Raw genomic sequence first — 26,583 nt, 5'->3', positions numbered from 1 at the left:
TGCATTATGTTTGTACAATCCAATCATTATTAATTGTCAATTAATCAGAATAATTCATTTTGATACAGCAGATAGTGATTTTAATAACGATACACACTGTATTAGAATCAAAATTTCGTAAATTTTCCAAAAGTTGCGTAGTTGCAAAGTTGTCGCTCTTAGGATGTAATGCAATTGGCCGATGCGGATACTTTTTAAGTCAAAAGCAACTCGGAGCCAAAGCAAATCACACCCAAGTCAAACGAACGTAACTTGAAATAAACGCGAATTACATTCAAGTCAAACGAGCACAACTAAGGACTAATATGAATGACTGCAACTAGGAATTAAAGCGAATTAGGCTCAAATCAAACAAACGTAACTCGAAACTGGAGAGAATTAGGTTCAAATCAAACGAATGCTACTCAGAACTAGAGAAAATTAGGCTCAAACGAACGCAACTTTAATTTAGTGCGAATTATTTCGAGTCAAACGAACGCAACTCGGAATTAAAGCGAATTAGGCTCAAATCAAACGGACGTAACTATAATTTAATGCGAATTATTTCGATTCAAACGAACGCAGCTCAGAATTAGACCGAATTAGGCTCAAATCAAACAAACGTAACTCGGAACTATAGTGAAACGAACGCAAATTTCATCTAGTGCAAACTGCGTTCCACTCTAACGAACGTAACTTGGAGCTAACGCGAATGACACTCACATCAAACGAACGTAACTCAAAATTAACACTGGTTACGTGAAACAAGCACAACTCGAAACTGGCGCGGATTACGTTCAATTCGAATGTATGCAACTCTAAATGAAACGAAAGTAATTCGAAGCTTGACGTGAATTACGCTCTAGTAAAACGAACGCAATTTACACTCAAGATAAACGAACGCAACTCAGAATCACGGCCATATATACAGGTCTTGAAACAAAGCTAGCGGGGGTGGTTCCTTTCACATGCGATTAATTATCTTACTCCGTCACCACCAGGTCGGTGTTGTGATCGAGGAATGAAAATATTAAATATTCAACTTCAAACGATTGAAGCAAACGTGACACTATATAACGCACTCTACAATTTTAACTGGTATGATTGGTGTCAAAATTGAATATCGAAAGAATCACTATACTAGCGACAGTGATAATGATACGAAACTGCAATTGACTCCCTCGAATATCATAAAAAAATTGGTACTTTGTTATCTCACAAATCAAAAAGGCTTTTAACAGAGTTTGGTACAACAACCTTCTAAATAATTTGAGATCTTTCGATTTGTTGTACTTAGTAACTTTCTATATGACCGATCCATCCAGGTCGCTATCAATGAACACACTACAGAGAGGTTTGAGGTCCACGCCACTGTTCCCCAGGGATCAATAGCTTGGTCGAAGATAGCGGTGAGCTATAGGAGCAATTTGCTTGAGTTCAATGCAGTAGCAGAGACCCAGGCTGTTATTATCATACTGCAGCCCAGGATTTGGTCTTGTCTAGACCAAAATATTACTATCAACGAAAGTTCGCTTGTTGAGTGTTGAATTTTGAAAACTGAAAGTCCTCTTCAAGACCAAAAATCTGTATACTCTGCAATAGTTTCTAATCCTCATTAAGGCCCAGATTCGTCTATATTTAGAATATTGCTCGCATATTTGAAGCTCGGCTCGCAACCATACATAGAAGATGCTCGACTCAATACAGAAGAGGGTTATTCGACTTACAGGCGATCCAAAGTTGACTTGTACAGCTTAGAGCGAAGAAGAAAGGTCGTAGAGTTCGCCTGCAGACGCCCACAGAAGCTCGACTCGCAACCATTCGCTGAAGATGCTCGACTCAATATAGAAGAGGGCAATTCGACTTACAGGCGATCCAAAGTTGACTTGTACAGCTTAGGAAGAAGAAAGGTCGTTGGGTTCGCCTGCAGACGCGCAGAATTTCAATGTATCGGGACTCATTTCTTTGAAGAAGTGTTAACCTGGTGAATCAGCTACAAAGGTTTGTTTTTCTCGAATTCTACAGTTTACAGAAGTTTAAATTTAATAACCACTGGTATCTATAGACTGTAGACATCACTCGAATTGCACCAGTGCTTTTTTTTACATAAAAAATAAAAAAAAAACAGTTGACAATTATTATAAACAGTTAATGGAGTGGCAACTTACTAGGAAGATGAAATTTACATCGAAATATGGTTCTGAACACTATACTGTACGTAAAATCAATTACGGAACCTGCCTTCCTTCCATATACAATGTAAACATTATTGCGAAATGTACTATATACTTGTTATTTTCATCGATATAACATGAGACAATCTGTATGTTAAAAGTTTGTGAAGTACGCCAATGGAAGTTTGTGATTACTGCCTTGATAAAGTTGGCAGATATGTGAAAAATGGTATTTATCTCAAACAAGTTACTGATAATTAGACTACAACTCTCGACCTTTCGAGAGAAGATAATATGCCCGTATTCTTCATCATAGGAAACAAAGTTCCCGCATGATGTATAAACTAATTACTAAAACTCCAAGTCTCTGTTTTAATGTAAAATCCAAGATATAATTTATTTATTTTGATGTTCATATTTACAAAGTCAGTTGCGAATTTGAATGAATGAAATAAACAAAAATTAATTTCATTATACTTAATTTCGGTCTTTGCACTTACCATTCGAGTACTTGAACAAATGTTTAAACATATTATTAGCTATCAGGATATAAATATTTTATTATTTGTAAAATTGAAATATTAAACACCGTTCAATATGTTTATTCCATTGAAAAATAGCCTTTAAAGGGTTGAAAAAGTGAAAAATTGGAAAGATGATGTATATAATATCACATAAATACAATCACTATCCAGTATCACAAAAAAATACTAATAATCTTAAAACGCTCCTTCTCTCACGAATCCTATCAACTTTTTAATATTCTTCATCAATTTATGACAGTAATAAATTTTTTCACGATAAACGTTGGTAAGCTAAAAATTATATAAAACAATGTACAAATGTTGTACATCAATTTCTAGGACTATATATTTACGAATTCAATAATAATAGGCCAGGAGCCAGCGTTAAAAGTGTGGAGATTGGTTAATCAACGTCGACTTTTATAAAAATTTTAAATCTACCCTGTGCCTAATGGTATTTTTTTATAGAGATGAAAACTACCCCGTATCGTAAACAATTTGAATATCTTCGATTTTAGTATGTGTTTTTATTAAGATACAGATTAAATGAATAATTAGAAGATCTGTTGATAGTCTCAAATAAGTTTATGATCAATCGGACCATCTTGTGAAGGTAGTAATATTTAAAATTTTTTTAAGACACTTATTATAATGTCGATTTTCATAAAAACCACACTTTATTGCAAATACAAAAAAAATAAACCCTATAAAAGAAACCGACAACGTAGAAGCCGCCTGGGAGAAACTAAAGAATAACATAAAGAACAGCGCAAAGGAATCCCTAGGAGAAAGAAGAATAGACACAAATAGAACACACAATAAACCCTGGTTCACTCTAGAAATTAAGGAACTGGCAAATGAAAAAAAGAAAGCGTACATAAAATACATTAGCAATAGAACACAGGAAGAATACGAAGTCTATAAAAGAGTGAGAAATAGAACAACCAACACAATAAAAGAACTGAAAAAAACATATTGGGAAAATTTCTCAGTGGAAATGGAACATGATTTGTACGGAGGCCAGAAAAAAATATGGAACATGATACGAAAAAGGAAGAAACCAATCAACGAGGAGGTAGTGATAAATGTTATAAATCAGGAAACATGGGCAGCACATTTTGAGATCCTATATGATAAAAACGGAAGCAGGGACGAAGAAGAAGTCGCAAACCCGCCATCCCCAAACGAACAGGAAGAAACCATCACATTAGAAGAAGTACAAACAACCATAAAGAAACTAAAGAATAGAAAATCACCAGGTACAGACCAGGTACACCCAAATGAACTACTGAAGAACGGGGGCCCAGAAATCGAAAAAGAATTAATAAAACTGTACAATAAAATAGAAAGAACTGGAGTAATACCCGAAGAATGGAGAACTAGTATAACTATACCTATATACAAGAAAGGTTTAAAATCAGATCCGAAGAATTACAGAGGCATAACGCTACTTAGTAGTGTTAAAGTTAGTTACCAAGATACTTGCAAATAAGATAACTGCTAAGGTAGGCATCTCAGAAGAACAACAAGGCTTCCGCCCAAACAGATCCACTATCGACGCAATATTTATATTACGCCAGTTGATAAAGAAATCCATAGAATACAATAAACCCATGTACACATGTTTCGTAGATCTAAAGCAAGCATTCGATAGAGTAAAAAAGCATTATACAAATCTAGTAAGGCAACTTAACATCAACACCAAAACAAGAATAAAAACAGACTGTGGGCTAACAAGAGAACTCAAAGTCTCATCCGGCATAAGACAGGGAGATAGCCTCAGCCCATGCCTTTTCAACGTAATAGTGGACCAAATAATTGAGAGCGTAAACGAAGTTAATGCAGGATTCGAAATGAATAACCGTCGCCTGAGAATCCTTTGCTACGCAGATGACGCTATACTTATAGCTGAAAATGAAGACGATCTACAACGCCTCCTTCATAAATTTAACCTGACGGTACAGAGACTTAACATGCAAATCTCATGCGAGAAAACACAAAGCATGGTAATATCCAAAGATCCAATAAGATGCAAGTTGGTAGTAAATGAGCGCATTATAGAGCAAGTAATGAATTTCAACTACTTGGGCGTAGAAACAACGAGCAGCAGAAACATAACGGACGAGGTAGATAAGCAGATCAAGAAAGCAACTAGAATATCGGGATATTTACGGGACATTATATGGAGAAATAAATATATGAGCATAGAAAGTAAGACGCGAATCTACAAGACCTGTATCAGACCCATACTAACCTATGCCGCAGAAACAAGGGCAGACACAACACAAACAAAGAGAAAAATGAGAACAGCAGAGATGAAGATATCACGAACAATAAAGGGTACCACACTCCACGATAGAATACACAACACAGATACCTTAAGAGAACTGGGAGTACAAGATGTCGTTAGATGGGTAAGAGCAAGACGCCGACAATGGAGAGACCATGTAGAACGAATGGCTCCAGAACGGATTGCCAAATGGGCCAAAACACAGAAACCAGACACAAGACGCCCAATCGGTAGGCCCCCAAAACGCTGGTACGATAGCTGGACATCGGCGTCACAAGAGGGCAGATGACAGACCTGACAGGACCTCGTCCTACTACAAGAAGAAGAAGAAGAAGAAGACATTAAAAATTTCAGATTTGATGCATGTTTTGGGTGAAATGTAGTTCAAATATGTTAATCGTAAATCTGTTGACATTCTCAAATACGTTTACGATAAATCAGATTCATGCAACCCCTTCAAATCTTCTCCTAATCATATGAAAAGTTAAAAATAACCTAAACGATTCTTTTATGATTAAAAATTATTCAAAAGTGTGTTTATATTGCATTGAGAATATTTCGTTAGTATTTTTAAAAGCCGCTTGACATGGTACAAGACAACGTGCAGGAAATTGCATGCAATTCCTTGAAAGATCAAACTATTACAACGACGAATATTGTATGACGTTTGACATTATGCAATCCTCTTACCAGTGCATCATGGTTGCCACTAATCAAAATTCCAAAAGTAGAAGTAAACAATTTCATAACCTTAAACTTTATCTGCTATCTACTTTAAAATAGTTTCAAGAGGAAGAGGAAGGAATACTCTATGGACCAGGCATCGCCGATTGGGTAAGGGTAAGTTGAGATTTTCATAGTTGAAACTTTAAACGCGTTTTTCTCAAAACTATGTTTTTCAAACTCTCCTCCATCGTATCTCAAAAACGGTTTGACCGAATAGCTTGAAATTTATAGGACACACTCAACAGATATAAACGCATAAAATGAACTATTATCAATCGAAAATTTCGATTTTTTTATAACAAAAGGCAAACAAAAACGCAAAATTCGCAGCTTTTATTTCAAATGTCTACCAAAAGTCTAATTTTTTGTATATTTGATAATAGTCCATTTCGTGCATTTAGGCTTACAGATTAGAACGCCTTTTTTTGTTTTAGATCAGCCAATCAGCCAGAGTCGTGGAAGAAGTACGAGCTCATTTTTCGAGGCGAAAGTGTTCAGAACGCTGTAACTCAAGTTCTACACATTATTTTCAGCTTGAAATTTATATTTATACTGTCGAAATATATGTTAATAAAAGATAATAAATTAAAAACTCCCAAAGTGGAAAGTTTAAAATTGAAAATATCGAAACTAATTAATGTAAACAAGAAAAAATTGGCAAGTACATCACTGGTGAAAAATTCTTAATGAAAATAAAACGTAATATTAGTAGATTAGAAACTAATTTGCGCATGCTTTTGATCAAGAAATAATGCATCATGTCAAGCAAGAAGTGCTGTTTTTTAAAGATTTCAACCCTTATGAAAACCACCCTCAATGACTAACAATTTAAAAACTGCAGTTAAAGTTTTTTAACAAGAATAATAAAAAAATTTCTTTAGAATTGATAAAATTTTCTCTTGACAGAATAATGTGAAAAACCTTTTTGAATAATTATATCTCATCATCACTAATATCTTGTATTGTACAATCCAAGTTTCTCTTTTTCAAAATTCGTGCTCCGAAATTTTTGAAAAAAAAAGCAATTGGCTTTTCGACTATAACTCACTCAATTTTCAGGCTAGAAACTTTTTTAAAAAAGAATTTTGTAGGGGATATCACGTAATTCAACGTCTTGTAAATTAAAACTTCTTCTAACCCCCGATTTCGTGAAGGGTGCAACTCAAAGAGGTTGCATAAGTCACATTTGGTAGGCGAATGCAAACTTTGAACGTCAATTTTTTATAATACATAGATTCAAAAGAGCTCAAAATTTTTGACAAGAAGAACCCTAAAATTAACATTTTCTCATAACATGAAAAGTTTTTGGGTTTTTTGAGGAAAATTCTTCGGAAATGCAGTGTTCAATTTAATTATTTTTTCTAAAATAAGCATGAAAACAAATCAAATGACGGGGATCATATCAATAATACATAAATAATGTTAATTGCAAGTGGATTAAGATTAATTTATTACATTTTTTTCAAAAAAGATTGAAGAATAAACTTTGTTATAAATCAGTCAACTCTTATACAAAAAACTTTTGACTGTGCTCGGTTTTTTATATGCCTTGAAAAAGAGTTTTTCCCAATATTTTTATCAATTTCAAGTTATTTGAGGTTAAAGTATTCAATTTCGGGGTTCCTCAAATATAGCCATTCTTCAATGAACAATAATTCAGTTATTATTAAATTTACAGAGGTCCTTAAAACACAAATATCTTTGTTTTTTTATTACCTTCAATATTGTTCCTAATGATTTAGCTGATAAAATGGAATCTATTGGGTCTAGAGGTAACAAAGTTCCGAAGAAAGGTTTTGGTGTGATATAGGTTATAAAAGTGCTGATCTTTCTGTTTCCATCTAAAACTTAAAGAATTATTCTATGCCATAGATATAGGGATATAGCGATACCATGGTTTCAAAAGAGTTTTTCGGAACGATCTAGGTTATAAAGACATCTCTAGAATGCTCTTCTTTCAGTTTTCACTTAGACATAATTTTTCTTATAGAATCAATAAGAAACACCTTAAATGTCATGTTTTGAATATATGCGTTGGTATCTTTGTCTTACAAAGTTACGAAGAAACGTTTTAGGCTACAAAAAGAAACCTCAAAGTGTTTTTCTGTTCTCCAACTCATTCCGATACTTTTTCTGGTAGGAGAATGTTCCTAGTCTATAAAAAAAGCAGTAATTTCATGATATAACGATGTCATAATTCCCAGAGGAGCTTTTTAGAATGATTTACACCAAAAAATATATCTAGAGAGTGCTGCTCAGTTTACATCTTCTTCCGACACTTTATCTCACGGAATCTTTTTTATACACCATATTGTGACAGTATTTTCTAGATCTAACCGTATCATAGTTAGAAAAGTAAGAAACTTTTCTTATATATGCAGTTTCTTATACCATATTAACGTTTCTGGATCTATCAGTATCATAATTGATAAATAGGTGATTTAGTTTTAGAAAACACACATTGAATGCTACCATTGAGCGATTTAGGCCAGAAAGGCAATGAAGAGTACTGTTTTTCCATTTCCATCTTTTTCAGAAACTTCTTCTAATATTTTCCACCCCGTAGAAAGGCAAAAACATTTGAAAAGATATCTACAGAGTGTCACATCGTCAGTTTCCAGCTTCTTATTTAAATTTTTTTATGGAAATAATTTTCCATACTACGATCTATTTTCTTCTATTCCTACCGCTTTCCTCGCTGTCTTTTTATTTTCTTTTCTATTCCCTATCGTTTGTTATCATTTTATTATTCATATTCTTTTAATTTATTTAGTTTGAAACATAATTTATTTCAATTAACAAATTAATTACAAGTGTTCAATCAATTTTACAATCAATTTTATAAGAATTTGGTTATATTTATATTTTTTTATTATCGTTTCGTATTTTTTTTGAACTTCATACAATATACTTTCGCAGATATTCTTCATTCATTACATCATTACTTCTTTTAGTAAATTTCTTATTAATCCCTTCCATGTAAGTAATAAATTATGTGAAGCTTAAGCTTCCCTCCATTATTTTTCTCTCAAAAATATATAATTCAGTTCTGGTAAATGGCTCTTGTTGTTATCGAGCTTTACATAAGTAAGATTTACACGAGCCTAGACGTTTGTGAATAATGTAAAGAAAATGAGGTGAAAGCAATTTCGAAAGGGTGTTTTTGTCTTTGTTAGCTGATCGTTTTCGTTGTATTCATGGAAAAACTATGGTTTTATCTGTACTATTCAACTTCTAAACGTAAACTAGATTATACATATTGCAAGTGCGCTAAGAAAAACGGCGGATTATAAATAGCAGCTTGTAGGAGACAAATATTTTATATACAAGAGTCAAAGCTTAATGACGTATCAATGAATAGTCTCTATAATCTTTGTGTATGTTTTATTTTTGTGAGATCCACCCAAAATTTCACCAAAACTTATCTTTTTTTATCAGTTGTTGGTATTAATATTTATCAGATACTACCAGAACTTCTGTTGGAGATATGAATAAGGTAGGATGACTCTGTCTGCCGAATGCTTTCATAGAATCTCGTATACTTCACGTAGGTAAAAGTTTAATCCTCTGTTTACTACTCTTCAGCTTCTGAGGAATTTTTCTTATTATGGAATCATATCCTGGTGCTTTTTTACTATTAATATCTTTGAGAATCGTTTCTTTGATTACCTGGTGAATAATGTTCTCTATTAGTTTATCCATTTGACTTGTGAGGCTTGTGATTAGAAATTTTAAAATGGTAAGATTTTCCATGGAATTACAGTAAACGTAGTTCCTCAAAAATGGATACAGAAGGAATATACAGAAAGTGAATTATTTTGAAAAAATCTTTAGCAGAACCTTTGTAGAAGGAAATATTGTTAATTGTTAAAACAGAAAAAGTTTTTCATGGATTTCTTTCACGAATATTTTTTACAAATTGAACTGAACGTTTGCGAAAAAAATGTAAATAGAGGAACTCCTCTGTTTTCTTTGATGATTCCATTTCTGAACATTCTAAGTAATGTTTTTTTCTCTGTCACGCTATCTAGTTCTATCTGAAGAGGTGGAAGATTTAGAATCACTGCTAGTGCAGCTGTTGGGCATGATTTCATGGCAAAAGTTGCTTATAAGCAAGCTAGTCTTTGTACTTGTTCCTCATAGTATTTAGACTAGCTCTAGTACTTCAAATCACTGCCTCATATGTGACAATTCATAGCAACAGCAAGATGTTTTTAGTTCTTTGTTAATTTTTGTTTATAAACCTTTTCGAAACAATTGAATTTTAAAACAAATATCAGAAAATTTATTATATTGGTGACAACTGGTAGAAAAATGTCTGTTTAACTATCACATGTTTTTTCAAACACCCTGTGTTGATGTGAATGATTTCATCTTCAATTAAAAATTGAATGCACAGATTTAGGAAAATCGTTGAATCTGTCTCCTCAATATAAAACAAGTTTCTATACAATTACGACTTAGTACATTAATATTTTTTGCTTCAAAGTCAATCCAAAATTATGTAATGATCATTTTTTAGAACAGTACAAGAAAACACAATATTCTGAAAACAGTACACAGTATCGAATTTTATCAAGAGTACATTTTAGGTGTAAAATCAATTTTTCTCTTCATTACCATTTATATTGAATGCGGATTGCGCTAGGAAAATTTTGACTGAACAAATCCCAAATATTTTCCAGTTTTATCAAGAGTATTTTTTGCTATTAATGTTAATGATTTCTTCATCGCCCTTTATTTTGAATACTGATTGCGTTAGGAAAATTTTTACTGAGCAAACCTCAAGATATACAAGACACGGGATTATCATTTTTCAAAACACCCTCTTTTAATTTGAATTATTCCATCTCCAATTAAAAATTGAAACCACAGATTTTGAAAAATATCTGTCTCCTCAATATAAAACAAGTTTGTATTCAATTACGACTTAGTACATTAATATTTTTTGCTTCAAAGTCAGTCCAAAATTGCATGATGATAATTGTTTTGGAACAGCCCTTAGTCAAGATCAAAATCAAATGGATAATCCATCGCCCTTTATTTTGAATGCGGATTGCGTTAGGAAAATGTTTATTAAGCAAAGTATATTACGTAATATTTTATGCCTCAAAATCAATCCAAAATTGTGTAATGAAGTTTTCCATTTGCCTTTCAAACGAGCAAAGATTATTGCAGAAATACGTTTAATACCTTTCAAATCAAGTATAAGTATGCAATTGAGAGAAACTCTTCCACCTTAATTCCCCGAGAGGAGCAATACTTTACGTAAGCTATAAAACACGTAGCGAAGCGAGCGTGTGTAAAGACCTTCTTGCCTACAAACGACAATCGATTTTACGAAAAGTAACCTAATTTGCGCAACATATTTCATATCCTCTCCCTATGTATCTCTATAGTGAATAAATAATTACCCCGTTTTATCCCGAAGTCATTTTCTCGCTTGAATACACGAATTATATTTCGTACGCAAGTGAAAATCTTTAGCTTTGCCACTTTACAAGACTTTAGGGAAACTCGAATTACGTTCATAGATATTTAACAAATAATAGAACAATTGCCCTAGATGAAGCTGCGAGGAGTTGAATTTACGTACATAATAAACCAAATCGGTTTAATTTCAGAAATTTATGGAAGATACTACTAATTAAATTCTGCGACAGTACACCAAGAAACATTTCGTAATAACAGCAAACGTTTGTGGGATTTTAAATAATTCTACTTCATAAAAACATCCATTTTGTCATATTTAATAATATTAATGTTGAAACTTCAAAATCTATTCGTTTGAGTTCGATTTAAATAAGCCATTTGTACAACGACTGAAAATCTACTTGATTTTGTTTTCATTTCTTAATTTTAATTCATTTGCAGAATTCTGACACACACTCAGACGTGCTTGTAGATCCTGCGAATTACCAACGTAAATACGTTTATATATAAGTCTTCTCGTAGTTTTTGGTGTCATAAGTTTCTCTATATATTCATATTTATATGTTGAAGATGTAAGGAGACTTGGTGGAGAAATAGACATGTCTGAGGATAGAAAATTATGGAGGTAACTTGTTGGCGACGCCAAGAACAGCTTGGATTTGAGTGGCCACAGTAGTTAATAAAACCATATGGAAATAATATAACAGCAATTGAAGCAATAATGGAATTTATCTTATGGGTTAACTGCCAGGAAAGGCTCCTCGCTAACGCTATTTAAGACTTACTTGGAACAGGCAGTTCTTCAGTGACGAGACTACGTTTTGCTTTGCAAACAATCACAGGATCATGACTATATAAGCTGCCTCATAGAACAGTACAAGAAATGAGGTCTCAAACTAAAAACTGATCATATTTGTATTTAAACATCGACGTGGAGTACGGGACACAAATAAAGCACTGCAAGAAACATTAAGTTCTGGAGAATGGAAAGTATACAAAACCAAACACCAAACACAGCAAGTGAAGAGAAGATAATTCTATAATGAACGGAATTTTATGGAGAACTGCTGATGAGGACTGAAATCGACTGCGGAAGAGCTTTGTCAAATCCAGAAGGGACAGAATAAGGGATAGTCAGACACACAATAATCGATGATATAAGCCAAACAACTAATCTGCTTGAAAGAATATTAGATAACACAATACCTAAACAAGTCCTGAGGTGGATATCATAAGGAAAAAGGTAAACCACGAAGAAGTTAGAGAGGGAGAGCTTGATTTAAAGAGATATGCAGATTTTTTTCATACATTTGAACACTTCAAAAGGACAAAATGGTGAAGATACGACCCACGATTGATGCATTAAATAGAAGTTTTTCAGAATACGCACCGTTAGAAAAATAAATATTAATAGATGAATCAATATTTCCTTATTATGAAAAGCATGTCTGTGAAGAATTTATCCGCAGTATATCCATACGATTTTGGCTATAAAACTTATATTATGAGTACCAAGGCTGTAGATTATAGGTTCAAAATCAAGTACCAAAAAACCAGGAAAAGGTTATAAAAACTCGAGGTCTTGAGGAATGTGTTGTTATGTGCTTAAATTTCCTAGTATTTCACATAAAAAATATCATGGTTAACGTTTTTAATTATTTTTATTTATCTGAGAAAAATTTATTTTTGCTAGTTGATTCGCCCGCTCATACGGATATGATGTAGATAATATCCATTTTAGGATAGAGATTTCACGGCATTTTCTAAAGAAATAATATGGAACTACATCAAAAATTCCCAAGGCTACAAGGGCATCTATTGATTAATATAAATATACAAGTTATCAGCATTAAGTCATATGTTGTTAAAGACTAATTTTTATTCAGAACAAACCTTAATTTAAGACAATTCAACAACAGAAAACAACTATGTGACCGCCAAGTTGTTAAAGAAGATTTCTGACCTTCTATATGGTTTTGGGTCGCGATTTGTGATCGTCAATGAAATTTTCTAGCTGATTCCAACCATATTTTATGGGACTGAGATCAGGCGACCTGATTTTCTATTTTCTATTCCTTCTAAAACACTGCAGCTTGATGTAGTCTTGCATAATTATCAATAAAAATTAAATGGCGGCATATAGCAATATAAAGTTTTGGAATTATATTGACCACCACTTGATACCTCTATACTTATTAACTTAATCTTTCCATTCAATATAATTGAAGGTTTAGGTCATCTATAATGTATGAAGTCTGTGAAAGTCGCGTTCCTGTATTTGTTGGTGTTCTAAAGCCCATGTTAATCTTTGTTGCCTCTCATTAAATATCTCAAATTAGCATTACGGAAACAGCTCTAGCATTAAAAAGTCTTTTCCGAGGATTATGCAGGTACTTCAAAAAGCTGTAAAACTCAGTTAGCGATTTTCAATCGCGGTTGTTACTCTGGGTCGTTCAGTTTTCGTTTCCTGGAAGTCTTTAAGTAAAAATCACATATTTAGTTAATTTGCAACAACCCCTTAAAGAAGCCCTTGATAATTATTCGATGGTTAATCTTCAATTTAACAAAATAATCTTTATTCTGTGATAGTAAATTTCAATAAATAATTTCAAATAGATCGATTTAGTTCCGAATACGGGGCTCTGTAGAAATTTCTTAAACTTTTGAAAGAATATTCTTGTAGAAATTAGTATCAAAAAATTAAACAGTGCATGTAGTTAGCAGTAAAACATTTTTACATACAACAAAAGCATTTGTACGTACAATTAGGAGATTACTAGCGTTATTATCAGCTTATTTCACTGGAATGTGTGTAGTGAATTTCTCACATAACATTAAAATGAAACGAGGGGCTTGTTACGAATATACGAGAAGAATTTACATTGGCTTGTTAGAACTATCATGAATCCCCAAAATCGTGTGTGAAAACTACGTTTAGAGAGAAAAACATAATTTTTTTCTTTTCTATTTTATTTAAGTGTTTCATCGATACAAATTTTTAACTACATACAAATTATCTTCATGTAGTGGCGTAGTAATTGAATTACGAGAATTTCGTTATAATTGTTGTATTGAACCTAATATAACCACCCTAGTAAAAAACGAATTAACGCTCACAGCGGCATTTTAGGTGATGAGAAAGTACATCATGAGGCAAAAGAAGCAAAAACAAGAAAAATCTAAGAGAATCAGAATTATAACCTTATCAAAACATCAGAAAATCTCTATTTCCATAACAAATTTTGTTTTAAGACATATACAACAAGACTGAAATTAAATCATGGTTGTTTTCCTGTGCGCGCCTAGAGAGCGCCCTAGTCGAGTGGGATGAGAAACGATTAGTGCATTGGGTATTTAGATATCTTGCAAGAGGTCTATGGGGACAATTCTCTATAACATGCACGTGTTATTGAGTGGTGTAAGCGCTTTAGTGAGGGCCAAGAGAGCACTGAAGATGACCAGCTTCCAGACCGCCTTGTGACTATTTCAACTCCAGAAACAGTGACCAGAATCAATCAAATTGTGCGTGCAGATCGTCGAATAAGCATCCGGATGATTACCGAGGCTGTAAACGCTGATAAAGAAAAGATTAGAAAAATTTCACACGAGGAATTACACATGATAAAAGTCTGTAAAAAACGGTAGAGCTCCTAAGGACCCTCGCCAAAGAAGACTTTTAACACTGCTTCGATCGATGGAAAAAACGTATGAAAAGGTGTGTGTTTAGGAGATGGGAGTAAATTGAAGGGGAGCATTCGAGTGTAAAATAAAATCTTTCGTAACCAATCGCGTTATTTAATAACCAGACCTGGTAGCACTCTTCTAGAAGCTACTTTATATAATCAACTCTATTGAGAAATCAAGAATAGTTTTTTAAATCATCCGTAATCCATTAAGTACAATATAAAAAAATTTTCGCCAATAGCGTTAGTTTGAGGCCATCCATATTCCCACACACACAATTTCTTAAAATTATTGCCCGATTTCCCTTTGATTGGCGTTATTTTTGGCAAACAACTAGAATTTCGCTGCATTCATATCTGGGCTGCATGCAGGGTGGAAATTTTAGTTTTGGCAAGACAAAAAGTATGAAAACCGCAACTTTCTGTAATCTATACATTACGCTGTTCGTGAAAACTTATCTCATAAGGAAGATAAATAATTTATGTATATGGTTAAAAAAAAACATAAACAAACACCGATCACATTTACCCACCGGTCTATTAGGGTAAAAAGGATCCTAGATTATGTCTACGGACTATACTGAGCACACTGTGTAATTGTGAGTGTTGGTGTAGTGCTAGTGCGAACAGTGTGTTAAATATCGGTTGTTTTGCAAGAAAAAACTTTTCAAAGTTTGAGTAAATTAATATAGGAGTAGTGGTTAGAGTATTTTTAAAGACTCGGATACAAAAATAAAGGGAATACCAACCAGTCTAGTATATTTCTTAATACGGTGTGTGTAGATGCCGAGTAAAGTGGTTTCTTTTTGCAATTCAGTACAGTTTTTTCAACCCATATGTGAGTATGTTTAGCTCTTCGTAAGCTGCTGTGACTTTCTAAGAACTCTTACCTATTTATCAAATTATATTTTTGAATATTTTGATATTCGTGAAAACCAATTTTATACAATAAAATGAGAGCTAGCTGGGTACCTCGTTTTATTTTGTATCACAATGAAAACAGTATTTATAATGTTGTGTAGCAGAGTCGATCAAATGAGATGATGACTCCAGAAGGAAGCTCACAAAGTAGTACTGAAAGTACGCGGGTTAACAGACATAGTAGATATTTCAAAAAATGCGGTACATCGCATATTAACTAAAGATTTAGACATGGGAAAGCTGTGCACAAGATGGGTACCGCGCTTGCTCACAATGGAACAAAAACAGCGTCATGAAGATATTTCATAACTATGGAAGAGATATCGGTTCATCACTTCACACCCGAAAATAAAAAAATATTCAAAACAATAAACTGAAAAGGTAGAAACGGCTTTAAAGAAGGTAAAGACCGTTCCTTATGCAGGCGTCGGTTTTTTGTGATAGGCGAGGGATAATTTTCATTGGCAATCTTGAAAAAGGAAAAACTATCAACGGCGAAAAAATCAAGAAAAAGCAACCGCATTTGAATAAGACGAAAGTGTTGATTCATCGAGACTATGCACCAGCTGACACATCAGTTATTTCAATAGCCAAAATTAATGAATTCAAGTTTGAATTGCTACCTCATGCACCCTATTCGTCAGATTTAGCCCTCTCGGATTATTTTCTGCTTCCTGGCTAGAAAAAATGGCTCGGTGGTCAAATACTTTTTAACAATGAACAGTTTTTATCGACCATTTTGAGGAGCTTGTCGATTCTTATCATAAAAAGGATATGGAACTTATTGAACAACATGAAAAAGTTGAAAAATAGATACATTGTTGCCAAAATATTTATGTTTTCTTTGTTGAGGCGTGTGGAACCATCCTCGTAAGGACGACTTTAAAATAAACGGTGAAGAAATATTGATTTTTTTTTCTTTCGGAAGTAATAAAAATTTTGTGTGGTCATAAATTACGGATAAAATGTATTCTTGTCTGTCGAGATCGGTTTCAATGGCAAATCGGATCGATAACACACTTAAATGATCTTTTACGAAGATCATTTTTCACGTATAATGTGTAACCTGCCATCTATATTATCTTCAACAGAATGTGTTATAAAGCGATTCCACGAAAGATGCCTTATCATTGTAGATACGCTTTCCAGGTATTCACTGTTATTAACACAGGTTTTAATAAATTCGAACCGGAAGCAAATATGCTAAATCACTCAATATGAATGATTACAAAAAAACATTTCATATAAATATTTTTTTCTTGAAGTAAAACTGTTAGTGAGTCGACTCAGGCGATATTACTGCAATCGTAAGTCATTGGCACAAAACTAAAGACGAAATTTAATTCATTTTTTCTAGTGAAATCTAATGATATTAGTTTCAAAACGTTATAAAATTTTTTTGCTCTCGCAGTACAACAATTCGTTATGATCGAAAACTATCCTTTTTATTCTTTTTCAATATACTGCTAATTAGAGGTAATAAAAAAACTATCAGTCAGCTATCGAACGATACACATCTCAATAATCAGCAAATAAGAATTGTAACTGCAAATGGACACCCTTTTGCGACAAGGTTACAGTCAGCGGGAAGTGGCCGAAAGAGTTGACCGATCTATGATCAGCACATATTTAAGAAATCAGACGTTCACTGGTTTTCAAATCCTGCAATAGCTCAGAGAAACGCGAGTAATCGCTTGGGCAGTCAGAAAAAGACTTTAAAGCAGCTAATCCTGAGCCGAAAAGGCCAACTACTGGCCCCAAATGAACTCCACTACGTCCACGATATGCCATAATCTTCTCAGTCGAAAGCAGAATATGTCTGAATGGTAGTAATAGAAGAGGACGGATCAACAGAAGACCTGAAGAAAGATTCACGTAGTACTAGGTAAAAGAAACGATGGACTTCACTGGTGTTCAAATCAAACAAGAGCTCAGAGAAGCGCGAGGAATCGCTTGGACGATCAGAAGAAAACTTAAGGCAGCTAATCTTGAGCCGAAAAGGCCAACTACTAGCCCCAAATGAATTCCAGCGCGTCTACGATATGCCATAATCTTCTCAGTCGAAAGCAAAATGTGCCTGAATGGTAGTAATAGAAGAGGACGGATCCACAGAAGACCTGGAGAAATATTTGCGCAGTACTGGGTGAAAGAAACGATGGACTTCACTGGTGTTCAAATCCAACAAGAGATCAAAGAAACGCGAGGTATCGCTTGGACGGTCCGAAGAAGATTTAAGGCAGGTAATCTTGAGCCGAAAAGGCCGACTACTGGCCCCAAATGAACTCCAGCGCGTCTATGATATGCCATCATCTCAGTCAAAAGCAGAATGTGCCTGCATGGTAGTGATAAAAGAGGACGGATCTACAGAAGACCTGTAGAAATATTTACGCAGTACTGCGAAGAAGAAACGAGAAGTACCGGCTAGAAATCCTGCGTCAGAAATTGGAGCTTACTGAAGAATTGGATAGCTTTGAACACGAAACTTATTCTATCAATAAAAAGCAGTTATTAGCACCAGAGAAAGGAACATAAAGTATTGAAGGATTCGTTTAAAAAAAAATATTTTTTTCACGTTTTTTCTTGTTAAAGATTCCTTTTTAATGATATTTTTACTTTATCAATAACAAGATAGACCATTCATTATAAAGCTAAGACTTATGCCTTTGAGATGATGGGAGCAGAAAAAGAATGGAAGCAGATTTATCGTTGGAAAATTTTGACCACCAGCGTGTCAATTTTTTGCTTACAAGGGTATATTAATCTAATACTAATTTGAATATTAATCACTCAACTATCTTTGAACAATTAATAGTATCTAGAAAGCAACCACATGAGTTATAAATCACTTATAACGAATCAAAAACATATTCAGAATTACTCACGTACCGAATATCATGTACCAGCTGATTTGCTCTATTATTGTTATTGAGCAGAGTAATGTCTTCTCAAATTGAGTTAATACTTGATTATCATGTACATTGTGTTGAAAAAAATAATAATCAGATAAAAAAGAATTAGGTGCCAATACTTTAAGTGATGATACGACATTGGATATGCTTGAGTTTCAAGGAAACCCACAAAATTCTGATCCCACTGCTCAACTTAAGATACATCTACATAAAATGGTTCCAGCTCGGAAGCTCGTAGGAATCGATTTTGTTAGGAAAACGTATTTTTATAAGCAAATAATAGCTATGTGATCCAATTAAAAGATGTTTTGCTTTCTGATAAGAGCAAATTTATACTTCATGGTCATGTTAATCATCAAAATTCCAGTTATTGATCTGGTAAGAATCCTCACTGAATAAAACAAGAATATACGAAGCATTTGTTATAAATCATATCGTAAATCCCTTTTTTTATTGATAGCAACTCGAATGCGGATGAATATTTAGAACTGCTACAAGGTAAAGTTCCATCTTTGATAGAGCAAACCAAAATGTTTCTAAGAATATAATGTGATTTTATCCAGATGAATCACCGCGGTACATCGTATATTAACTAAAAATTTTTACATGAGAAAGAAACCAGAAACGGCTCCTAAGAAGGCAAGGGCGTGGGATCACTTTCATTGTCTATCTTGAAAAAGGAAAAAACTACAAACGGCGAGTATTATGCGAACTATTGCAACGCTTGAGCTAAGAAATGAAGCAAATACGGTCGCATTTAGCTAAGAAGAAAGTCGTTTCATCAATACCATGCACCAGCTCACATATCCATTATTACAATGGCCAAAATTAATGAATTATAATTTGAATTGCTACCTCATGCATCGTATTCACCGGATTTCGCCCCTTAGGATTATTTTCTGTTCCTAAACTTGAAGAAACGGTTCGATTGTGAAAGATTCTCAAACAATGAAAAGGTGTTGTCGGATATTTTCAGAAGTTTGACGATTCTCATTATGAAAAGGGTATTGAGCTCATTGTACATCGCTGGGAATTGTGATCGAAGCTGAAAGTTGATTACATTGAAAAATAAATATATTTTTCCCAAAATTTTTCTGTTGACTTCCTTGGGCCTGGTGCTTCTAGGACTATCTTCGTATACAAAGCTAAACTCATCAACTTGGATATTTTTATATCAGATTAGCATGATACCAAAACTTCAGTAGCTAACTTTTCGTACATCTACATTGGAATAGATTTTTTTTCCAGTTTTTTTACATATTTAGGAAATTTTCAATGTAATTTAAGCAATTTGTGGATAAAATAATTTTAATAATAAATCTAAAAACAATTATTATTCCCAAAATAGTTGAAGATGGTGTATATTAATAATGTCTAGCGGTTTCTTAAGAATAAACAAAAAATATTCAGAGGGTCCGGCCCTACAAATATCGAAACTGCAGATTGCTCGTGCCTATAATTTATATACAATTCAAGACAAATATTTTTGATTTACTTTAGTAGGCCCGAGTCGATTTTAACCCCATTATTTCTTAATACAACGCTGGGGGGTTGCAAATTAAAATAAAAAGTCAATATTAGCTTTTACATGTACAGCTTTGTATTGAAAATTTCAAATCTACGTGTCCAACAATCCGTTATATATTTATTAAGAAATTTCTTTTATATGGTTATTCGACTAGTGAGTTAATTTATGAATGCAACCAAAAAAAATTATTAAATAAATTGCCAGATAGTGTAATGGAACGAATAAATTTTCCGTCCATATAAGAAAAATGAAAGCGGCAACATTCAACATTCCGGAAATAAATAGCTATGACATTATCAGCGAAGAAATTTACTAGCGATTAATTGAGTGTAAAATGTCGTTTCCTGCTACTGAAATTAAGGTTATGATATTTTTCCATTTAGTCTTATCATTGTCGGAAAATCTTTTACAGCAGGAAAATCGAATGCCACTCAATAAATTGACGGGCTATTACAACTCGTTAAATGAACATTTTGATTTCCGTCTAACTACAAGACAGTCGTTGCGTGGAAAATTTACCATAACCTATAATTTTACAAACAAGAAAAATGTCAATACTATAAAAAGGTTGTATCGATAATTTAGAACGATTTTTTTAATACAAAATAATATCATGACGATAGAAATATATACTAAGCTAGTTCTATTATATCAGGAATGGAATGATATCAACAACTTTATTAGAATACTCTTAATGTTTTTGGAAGTTGCAGATTTCATGAAACATTGTTGAAATTTGTTTTCACACTGTAATTTTCACAAAGAAACGTTACTTTCCATTCTAGTTTTGCTTTGCTAATGATAGAATAAGTACCAATGCTCTATGTAAAATTACCTCAAAGATACGGGTCGTAGAAAAAATTATTTATTTTAAAGAGATTCGATGACATCATAATCATCTTGAAAGTGCCTTATTTCACACTAATACACTGATTCTGGGGATTTTTCGCCTTCGGGCGGCAGTAAATCCGACCAGATATCTGGTAGATGAACTTTTGGTGTGGTAAATTTGAGGTGCAATTTTCAGAAAAAACTGAATTAGATATTACAAAAATACGAGATCTGGCTATTAAATAACGAGACTGTTTACGAAAAAGGGTTTTATTATAAAAATTATAAAAGCAATGCTGGAAGTCTTCTTTGGTAACGGCTTTCAGAGCACTGTCTTTTTTTCTTCACCGCTTCTATCGACTTAAATCGAGTCCCTTTCAAAGCAGATCATTTTCTAACCTTTGTCATGTGTAATTCCTTGTGTAAAATTTATGTAGATAGGTGGATGTTATGCTCCATATTGGCAAGATGAACTTGGATTTGTAGCTTCTTTGGCATGGCGATATGCAGATTAATTTCCAGCAATTCCACTGGAATTCCAATGGAAGCCAGATGAGGGAGAGTAATGATAGTTTGGTAGATATCGTAAATGTTTTGGACCATTGGATGGTCAGTGAATATGGTTGTAATTGAATGTATGGATGATACAGTACAGTACATATGGCGATATGTTTATGGAAAAGAGATACATTTGAAAGTTTGAAGGATACACTTCGAGGGTAATCAGACATCGGATTCAGCTTTGGAGGTAACCGTATAAAGAATTAGGTTTGTTATGCAGAATTTCCAAGAATGCTTTCTCTACAAGGACGCTAAAGAATTTATGTTTATTGTAAATGGAAATTGAGGTATCTACTATTGGAATATATTTGGTCCAAAGGGGAGAAGAATGCGAAGAAAGTGGAAAGGTCAAAGAGAGGTTGGTATTTTGGAGCAGAGATGCGAATTAGTAGGGTACACACGTGGTGGTAAGTAGCGAATGGACAGGATAAGAAAGATTGGAAGATACTTTAGCAGCATATGAAGAAATTGTCGTCTTAAGGACAGTGGTAGTTCATTAGCTTTACCGTTGACACTAGAGCGAAAGGCACCAAAGCAGAGGTTTTAAAATTATTTTTTTCCTCTTGCTCCAATTATGTTGCTCACATATTCAAATAAAATGTTTATAATTCTCATTTTTTTATCAATTTCTTTATATTCAAATAATTATTTTTCCACCTAGACAGAGTTCAACATATTTTGCATAACAAAGAAATGGAAATTCACTTTGTATGTTGACGGATTGAAAATTGGCTACTTATATATTATAATGACGTCATTTTGATCGACTTTAATGATAAAGGTCCAAGTAGAATGCGATAACCTACTGAAATATATAAAAAAATATCTGAACGGAACCGTAGACGTGTTGAAAGCGAGTTCCAGGTCTACGGAAAGCTCAAACAACAGATATATTTTATAAACACGAATATTAATTGGAAAATCAATAAGTTTATATATGTTTAACATGAACGTGTACGTATAGGATTCATTTAATTGCTCTTTACATTAACGTAGAACCTAACAAACACCCGAATTGACTACAGTTGCATAGTCGTTTGTATAAATATTTTCACAATTTAAGCAAATACATATTATTTTATTATTTAATTAGGATGATGCAAATCTGTTAAACTACAAATTAATCAATTAACATTTGATTTATTCACGACTTTTTCATTTGATGATGAGTAGATGCACGCATGCAAGATCCAGACCGAGTTATACTCTAGTTAGAAATAACATAGGACAAAAACAGGGTTTTTTTGTAAAAAACGTATGGGAACAGGTATTTTTTTGAATATGTTCAGAGGTGTCCTCTGAATGTAAATCCAAGTGGGCCTCATGGGGGGTTTTTGCTGAGTATTATGAATTAAAAATTGTGGTTGCTGAATTGTAGAGCATAAAATTTTCTTTAAATTTCATTGGAAACTTTAGACATAGAAAATAAAGAGAATATACACAGTATTTTACAGAATTTGCAACAATAGAAACGAATTAGAGATTTTTCGAAAAACTCTACTAAAAAAGAAATCATTTCTAGTATCACAATATATTATAATATACAATATAAAATAATAATAATAATATTAAGAATAACAATAACAATTCTTACGATGTAGCTTAACTTAATATTTAGCAAAAACCATATTGAAAAAAGTTTGGAGAGTATAATTAACAGCCTATGCGTTATACAAAAAAAGTTTCAAATAAAAGAGATGACAAAAATTATTATCTATAAAAATGATCTCCACAATGTTTGTCGTACGATGGGCGGTTCATGAGATATTTAATAAAACGAGTTTTTTAAGATGGCGGCTGAAATGAATAAAAATATTTTTTACTGTACGTTTTTTCAAAATATACTTTTTTGGTTGAAGTTCTTGGACTAACATAGCAAAAAAAATACCTTTCAATCGTGTTTATACAAAAAAATTGGAAGAGAATATTGAACAGAGTGGATTTTAATTTGTTTTATAAATCCAAAAATACATTAAATCAATTGTTGTTCTGTGGGCAGTATATTGGGCAGACTAAGAGGTCCGTTATGGCCGGTTTAAAGAGCACATACCGGATGAACCGGTATGTGCTGTCAAGCCAATCACTCCGTCAGTCATAATCATAACATCTTCTTCTTCTTCTCATGTCGTCTCATTGGAGATTGGTTAAGTTTTCTTTCCTTCTAGTCTGCAGTTCAGTAGCAGTAGGTATTTGTCATTGCGCAATAATTGAAAACAGCTTTCTTTTGCGACGATTTTGTCAGTTCAGGGTATCTTCAGGATCCATCTATAGAGCCACATCTCATATGCTTCAAGTTTTTTAATAATTTGAGTTTTCAAATCAAAACAAGTAAGTCAAAGTTAGTTTACTTTCAGTTTCTAAAGACGATAACTTGTAGTAGTAGAAGACAACACTTTATTATTTGATGAATGTATATCAGTATTTTACAAACCTTTAGTTTCATTTACCTTCAATAACCACGGTAACCCAAACCTCATAATTGCTCTTCGCTGACTAACTTTCAGCTTTTATAAAATAACCAAGGTCTGGTGTCAGAGGCACTTGGTCTATTAGTCTTGGTAATGGTCTCTATCATGGTCTTTCTTTGTCTTTGTCTTTATCTTGTTATTGATATTGAACTTTATCTACATTTGTCTTTCTTTATCTTGGTAATTGTCTTTCTTTTAATACAAGATTGAGACCGAACACCAAGACCAGTCTCGCTCATAACAAAATCTTCACGAATTAGTAGGAGAGAATCTATTAGATGGCTTATAAAATCCCCCGAATTATCGCTACTGGATATTTTGAAGGGTTATTGAAGAACATGTGATTAACAATATATTGTTTTCATAAAATTTGTATATTATCAGAAAATATAGTTCACAACTATAATATCCAAATATTTCATCTGAAAGCTGTTATATTTACTTGCCATATGCTAAAATAAGAGGGGTGGTGAAAATTTCTCAATATTTTAAAAATATTATCCTTTAAAAATGAAATTTAAGCCTACGTCCCTGCGAATTTACGTACTAAATACTAGAGCAGTGCATGGACCGAGTTCTTGAATTTGGAATAGTTTTGAACAAGAAAATTTCTGTAATTTGTAGGACATACAATGAAAATGTTGTATGGAACAAAATGAAAATAATTGAATCAAACTTTGTAGCTGCTAATTTACAAAAAAAAAAAACGTTGGTAACCTAACAAAGTTAAATATAGTTTAGAACACAGGAAATATTTTCGTTCCACGTTAAAGGTAAATCAAGGAATATTTCATACTGTTTTAAATAAATTATGAATAGAAATTTGTGGAATAGTGAAAGCATATGGAGAGTTTAGAGAAAATGGAATGATTTTGTTAGGTTTATTCAAGTGCAAAAGTGACATCGAATTCTTAGCGCAGTTCAAAAGCACATCGAGTGGAATACTGTAAGCGAAAGTAATGACTAAAATATTTTGGAAATGCTTGGGGTATTCTTCTAATTGATTTTAGTTCTTTATTTCACGTTTAATTGGGTATATCTTTTTCTTTATTCATTATTTGATCATTCCCATATAGCTTCAACTGTTTCTGATTGGTTAATCGAGCGACGTGTTCAAACCATTCCAGCTTGTTGTTTTCTATAGATTTATTAATTATTGTATTACTTCATTTTAAAATTTAAGTGGGTATCCTTCACTCTCCGTAATCTTTTCTCTCCATTGCTTATATTCTTATTTTCTTTTGGTTTTTAGTACCCAGATTTTTTTAAAACTTTAAATGAGCTCAGATTCTTCCATTATGATTCTCAATTAAAACATATTTGATACCAAAGACAGTTAAATCGTATTAACAGTTTTATTTAAATGCAGAATGGATTTTGCCTCCGAACTAATGAAACAGTTTTTGGAACAACACTATAAAAACATTCTCTATATGCCAGATTTTGTTACCTCTGACTTTGGTCGTTTCTACAAGACTTAAATAACTTAAGTCGACAGTCTTTTTCGAGGCTGGAATGGAATACATTAGATCATCACTTGAACAAATGCGTTGAGGTTCAGGAACAGTATATTTCTACTAATAAAATCCTGTTTTTCATATCGAACGACAAAACTCATCAACCAAGTAATTATAAGATATATAGATCTTATAGAAATCTTGAAGCAATAGTAGCGTATGTAATTTATCGACTCAATTACTTTATAAAGAACCAGCAGATTGATGAGGGATTTGTGTAATTGCAGAAATGCTACGTGGGCATCAGAAATATATATCTACGGAATCAATAAAAACTTTAATCAAACATATATTAAGATTTGAATTTTGAATGTTATGAGATGCCATCTCAAAAATAAACTTATTGAAATATAATTGATCGAAAATGTTATGGGTAACCCATAGTAAATGGACAAATATGACTTAAGTAGTACTGAAAGTGTGGAAGTACTACGTGGTCGTGGTAGAGGTGATTCTGTTAGCTATTTCATTTACCTATGTATTATAGAGCAGTTGAACTTGCAAGACCTTGTTTTTCTATGAAAGTAAGGAGTCTATAAAGACATGGAGGTGTTCCAAACCATAATACAATCCTCAGGTCGATAGGAAAGATGATTATTAAATATTTTGACGATCTAAGTGAAGGGCTAACAGCAATAAAGAATGAGAGTATTTGCTAATTATAATCCAAGAAGTAATAAATAGGTTGCAACAGAAAAAGTATAGAAAGAGTAATTTGTATGAAGGAATTGCGTTTTTAGCAACAACCAGTATATAACCTAGATAAAGATGGTGAATTAGGAAATACGGATATGATTGTATCAAGGCAAACAGTACTACAACGAATTATTGATTGATTAAAAGCATTGCTCACATCCGTATTAAAGAGCTATTATTTTAAAAACTACACAGCAAAAAGTAGAAGATTCTGGACGAACCAATATGTGGAGACTGCGTTCAAGATATTAGCAATCGATAGCATATAGATAGTAAGTATATATATATATATATATATATATATATATATATATATATATATATATATATATATATATATTTA

The 26,583-nt window shown here is 32.9% G+C and overlaps 1 protein-coding gene across 3 annotated transcripts in view; it reads right to left on the bottom strand.

The window, feature by feature from the left end:
* The window catches only part of LOC130895199 (irregular chiasm C-roughest protein-like), a 201,851-nt gene that overhangs the window by 124,045 nt on the left and 51,223 nt on the right, over positions 1-26,583 (bottom strand). The gene's annotated exons all lie outside the window — the stretch shown is intronic.

Source organism: Diorhabda carinulata, chromosome 6, assembly GCF_026250575.1.
Source record: "Diorhabda carinulata isolate Delta chromosome 6, icDioCari1.1, whole genome shotgun sequence".
NCBI lineage: Eukaryota > Metazoa > Arthropoda > Insecta > Coleoptera > Chrysomelidae > Diorhabda > Diorhabda carinulata.
The sequence above is the reverse complement of the archived record's forward strand: the minus strand, read 5'-3'. Positions and strand labels throughout refer to the sequence as shown.